The following is a 6,044-nucleotide window of genomic DNA, read 5'->3' as shown; positions in this document are numbered from 1 at the left end:
CGTCCAATCCAGCTTTCACCGGTTCGCGACACTGGGACTTTCCACCTAGGGTTACCACCCCTAGGACTTTTGCCTGAAGCCCGACTTGCCAAGACTTTCCGCATAGGGTTACCACCCCCTATGACCTAGGGTTACCACCCCCTAGGGTTTTCCCTTTGCCTAACCGCAGCTAGGACTTTTCTCCACCTAGGGTTACCACCCCCTAGGGTTTTTCACCTGCCTAACCGCAGTTAGGACTTTTCCTGAAATACTCATTCAACATGTTAGATCACAACACACCTTAACTTTGAATCCTTTGCCATTATCAAAACTCAGGTTCGATCGTTAGATGCTTCCCGCACCAACAATCTCCCCCTTTTTGATTATGGCAACAAGAAATTCAAAGTTAAGAAAAAAACATGCGATAACAAAAAGATGCATTAAGTTTTAACCAAGCTTAAGTAAGTAAACTTTAAATGCAAGCACAGTTAAGCTGGAAACTTTTAACTTTGTAATACTAAACTCCCCCTTAATAAAAGCCCTCCTTTTTGTTTTTTGAATTTTCCTACTTTTGAATTTTCCTACTCTCCCCCTTTGCCATATATCAAAATATACCAGTGTGAAAGAAGTCTGAATTTTTTAGAAGAGCAAGTTAGTTTGATGCTTAACTTTTTAAAGAGGGATAAGAGTAGACAAGATTTGAAAATTTATCACCTTTTTTTAAAAAATCTGAAATTTTTAAACACTAGTAATACTTAGAAAAATTTGAAATAGCTTTTATAACACTTAGCTTTGTTATAATTAATTTTCATTATTTAACTTTTTGCTAAGTGAAATAAAAATTAAAAAATAAGAATTTTTCTTTTGAAACATTGACTTAGCTTAATTTTTCATAGAAATCACTTAGCTAAGCCTTTTGCAAACTTGACTTTTGAAGGAGTCTTCAAGGGTGATTTTGAAAAGATGTAAAAGTTAGAAAATGTAGCTAAAGTTTTAAGTATTTTAGCTTAAAAACATTCTCAAGTTTGAAAGATATTTAGTTTAAAGTCTTTTGTTAGCAAAGAGGGAGTAGCTAAATGTTTAGTTAAGTTAAATTCAGTTTGTCATTAAGTCCAAGCATGAGTCAAGTTGAATAGCAATGTAATTGGTGTTGATCAGGTATCAGAGCCCTAAAGTATAGGCATTTTTAACTAAAAGATTGAGTATCCTTTGCCAACTGTCTAACCTTGAGTTACTTGCTGATTGTCTACAGGACAATAGCTTTCACTTGGTTATTCAAGTTAAGTTATTTTGTTCCAGATAGACTTGACTAGAGCTGGAGAACTTAACTTGATTAATGTTTATTGCATATTTAACGCCCAGACTCATATCGATGCACAGATATAAGCATTCTTGAGTCCAGGCTATACCCTATGCATCTCACACCGTTTTATGTTTTACAAACACAATCAAGGTAAACCTAGGTGTTTGTGAGATGCTCTGGCTGAGTCCTAGGGGAACATGATTTCTAGGGGAAAATCCTAGGCTAAGTCCAATTTTTGAAATTCTAGAAAAGTAGGGATTTTGACAAAATCAAGATTTTACCTAGAATTTATTAAAAAATGCAAGAATATAATGTTATAGTATCTATTCTACCCAACACATACCTATTTGTCTTCTAAGAGAGCTGAACTCAAGTTCAGGTAAGGGTTTTGTGAAAATGTCAACTAGGTTTGATTTTGACTCAACATAGTTGAGTATAATATCACCCTTAGCTACATGATCCCTTACAAAATGATGCTTCACCTCTATATGTTTAGTCCTTGAGTGATGAATTGGGTTTTTTGTTAGATTTATTGAACTTATATTATCAATTGAAATTTTTGTTTTATGATATTCTAGTTGATAGTCTTTAAGAGTATGCATCATCCATAGCAATTGAGATGCGCATTCACCTAAGGCTATATATTCAGCTTCAGTGGTAGATAAAGCAACACAATGTTGCTTTCTACTTGACCAACTTACAAGGCATTGCCCTATAAATTGACAACTGCCACTTGTGCTTTTTCTATCTAACTTGCATCCAGCGTAATCTGAGTCAGAATAGCCATGAAGGTCAAGAGTGCAAGTTCTAGGGTACCAGAGTCCTATATTTAGAGTACCTTTAATGTACCTAAGTATTCTTTTAACATAGGTTAAGTGTGACTCTTTTGCACAGGATTGGTATCTTGCGCACATACCTACAGCAAACAATATATCAGGTCGGCTTGCAGTTAGATACAGTAAACTACCTATTATACTTCTATAATATTTTGGGTCTACTGGTTTTCCAACTGGGTCAGAGTCAATATTGATGTTGGTTGCCATTGGAGTATTTATTATTTTTGAATTTTCCATACAGAATTTTTTAATTAACTCCTTAGCATATTTAGTTTGATAAACATAACTTCCATCTTTAGTTTGTTTTATTTGTAAGCCTAAGAAAAAATTAAGTTCACCAACCATACTCATTTCAAATTCATTTTCCATTAGTCTAACAAATTCTTTTAGAAATTTAGAGTTAGTAGATCCAAAAATTATATCATTAACATAGATTTGAGCTATGAAGATGTCTTTATCTACAGTTTTTACAAATAGAGTTGGATCTATTTGACCTTGGTTGAAGCCTTTGGATATAAGGTGATTGGATAACCGTTCGTACCATGCCCTAGGGGCTTGTTTAAGTCCATACAAGGCCTTTTTTAACTTAAATACATGATTAGGATTGTCTAAGTCTTCAAATCCTGGGGGTTGGCTTACATAGACCTCTTCTTTGATGAAACCATTTAAAAAGGCTGACTTAACATCCATTTGGAATAATTTAAACCCTTTATTTGTTGCATAGGCTAATAGCATTTGAATGGATTCGAGTCTAGCTACTGGTGCGTAGGTTTCATCGTAGTCTAATCCTTCAACTTGACTAAACCCTTTGGCTACTAGTCTGGCTTTGTTTCTTATGATATCACCCTGATCATCCAACTTATTTCTAAAAACCCATTTGGTGTCTATTATTGATTTATCTATGGGTTTAGGTACAAGGTCCCAGACTTGGTTTCTCTCAAATTGGGCTAATTCTTCCTGCATTGCTATAATCCAGTCTGGATCAGGCAGGGCTTCTTCTATAGTTTTAGGTTCAATTTTAGAAATTAGAGCGATCTGACTAAGGTTTCTATAGGATGATCTTGTTCTGACTCCAAGGTTTGGGTCACCCAAAATTTGGTCAGGTGGGTGAGAAGTGCTTATTCTAGTTGGTCTTATCTGTGAGTCAGAACCTTGTTCTTCAGACTCATTAAGATTAGGTTGGATTTCATCATCGTCTACTGCTCTTGGATTAGTGTCAATATTTTCATTAGTTAAATTATTTTCTTTATCAAATATTACATTAGTTGTTTCTTCAACTTTCAAGGTATTTTGATTATATACTCTAAAGGCTCTACTGGTAGAGGAGTATCCTAAGAATATTCCTTGGTTAGATTTGGGTGTAAATTTTCCTAAGTAATCTTTAGTATTTAAAATGTGAACTTTAAAACCAAATACTTTTAAATAGTTTAAGTTAGGAATTTTATGATAATATAGTTCATAAGGAGTTTTCTTGTGATATTTATTGATTAAAATTCTGTTTTGAATATGATTTGCAGTATTTATGGCTTCAGCCCAAAATTGGTGATTTAAATTATATTCATTTAACATAGTTCTGGCGGCTTCTTGTAGTGTTCTATTTTTACGTTCCACCAGGCCATTTTGCTGAGGGGTTCTAGGACATGAAAATTCATGTAGATATCCATTTATTTTACAAAATTGAGTAAATCTATGATTTTCAAATTCTCCCCCGTGATCACTTCTTATTCTTTTAATTTTAGTATCTTTTTCATTTTCTATTAATTTGCAAAAAATTACTAAATGTTTCATAGGTTTCATCTTTTATTTTTAGGAATCTTACCATGTAAACCTAGAATAGTCATCAATTATTACTAAGCAATACTGGTTCTTGCTTAATGACTTGGCTCCATGTGAATCAAATAGGTCAAGGTGAAGGAGCTCAAGTAATGAGTTGGTTCTTTCTAGATTTGTTGGTTTGTGTGTTGACTTAGTTTGTTTTCCTTGTTGACAAGCATTACAGATTGAGGTTTCAATGAATTTTAGTTTGGGCAGACCTCTAACTAGACCGTTATGACTCATTCTTGAAATGAGTCTAGTGTGAGTGTGACCCAGTCTTCTGTGCCACAAGTCAGTCTCCTCTTCTTGTGTTATTAAACACTTTATTGGGGATGTGGGTAGATTAATTGAGTACATATTATTTTTCCTAAGTCCCTTAAGTGTAATTTCAGGATTTTCAATATTTTTGACTAAACACCTAGTTTTGTCAAAAGTGACTAAGTATCCGCTATCACATAATTGGCTTATACTTAGTAAGTTGAAATTGAAATTATCAACTAACAGAACTTTTCTAATAATAAACTCGGAGCTGAGTTCGATATTACCTCTTCCGATTACTTTAAGTTGACCATTGTTGTCGAATGCAACTGATCCTAAATTTTTTAATTTGAGCTTTGAAAACTTCAATTTATCTCCAGTCATATGTCTGGAGCATCCACTATCCAACATCCATTGATCCAACTCCTACACATGAAGTAGTTGAATTGGTTTCTTTTTAATGGATTAAAGATAGCGTGATTGAAGCAGACACTATGTTTTCTATTCCATTGTATTCAAGATAATTAAAAAAAATTACTTTGCATTTTAAGTTTTAAATAATTTTTACATTAATTTTAAAAAGATTTTTAAATAGCTTTGAAAAAGATTTTTAAATAATTTTGAAATTGATTTTGAAAAGATTTTGAATTTGATTTTGAAAGATTTTTAAAATGATTTTGAAAAGATTTTTAAAATGATTTTGAAAAGATTTTAAATTGATTTTGAAAGATTTTAAATTGATTTTGAAATAATTTTGAAAGATTTTTGAAATAGATTTTGAAAGATTTTTGAAATAATTTTGAAAGATTTTGAAATAATTTTGAAAGATTTTTGAAATAGATTTTAAAAGATTTTGAAATAATTTTAAAATGATTTTGAAAGATTTTTGAAATGGATTTTTAAAAGTTTTTTTTAAAATAATTTTGAAATTAATTTGAAAATGATTTTGAAATTAAGTTTAAAATAATTTTGAACAGATTTTGAAAATGATTTTGAAATTAAGTTTTAAAAGAGTTTTAAAATAATTTTGAAAAGATTTTGAAAATTTTCAAATAAATTTTAAATTGATTTCATTAAAAAACATGATATTAATTACGAATTTAATTTTGAATTTGAACTTTTAATTCCTTAGTCATCTCACTCGATCTAAATTGTCAATCAGGGAACCCTATAATTGTTGTGAGATGAATTATGGTTGAATTTTGGGGTAAGGTTTAACTTTGTGTTAGATTCAGGTTTAGCTTTGGGTTCAACAAGTAAGCATTCTTTGGATAAACTTCTGGGCTATGGCGAGTCACAAGGAACTCATTAAAGTAACCATGCCTTCGAGGTTTCCCAAATAGTCCTACCCATTAAGCTTAATACTAAACCCTGGTCTAACTAGTTAGGATCCATTTAAGGGTAGCTTCGGTCAGTTCCACTTGGCCAAATGCACCAGGTCGAAGCCATATCTTCCTAGACATGCGATGCCCAAGTTTCCCTAACGTACTATCATCCAAAACTTCACCGACTGTGGTTAAAGTTAAACTCACCCTTTTATTAACCTTAATTACCTGCCGGGTAATCTACTCTTGTTTACCCATTTCGGGTAAATTAGGTTCGATTACCCATCGGGTAGTTCAGTTGGAGGTGCCAGCTAGTTTGGATCCACCATCTATTTTTGAATTTAGAATTTCGAATTTAAATTAAATTTGAATTTTGAATTTGAATTTTTGATTTAGAATTTCGAATTTAGAATTTCGAATTTGATTTAGAATTTTGAATTTTTGATTTAGAATTTCGAATTTAGAATTTCGAATTTAAATTAAATTTGAATTTTGAATTTGAATTTTTGAATTTATAGTTTAATTTCG

Source organism: Zingiber officinale, chromosome 6A, assembly GCF_018446385.1.
Source record: "Zingiber officinale cultivar Zhangliang chromosome 6A, Zo_v1.1, whole genome shotgun sequence".
Lineage (NCBI taxonomy): Eukaryota > Viridiplantae > Streptophyta > Magnoliopsida > Zingiberales > Zingiberaceae > Zingiber > Zingiber officinale.
The sequence above is the reverse complement of the archived record's forward strand: the minus strand, read 5'-3'. Positions refer to the sequence as shown.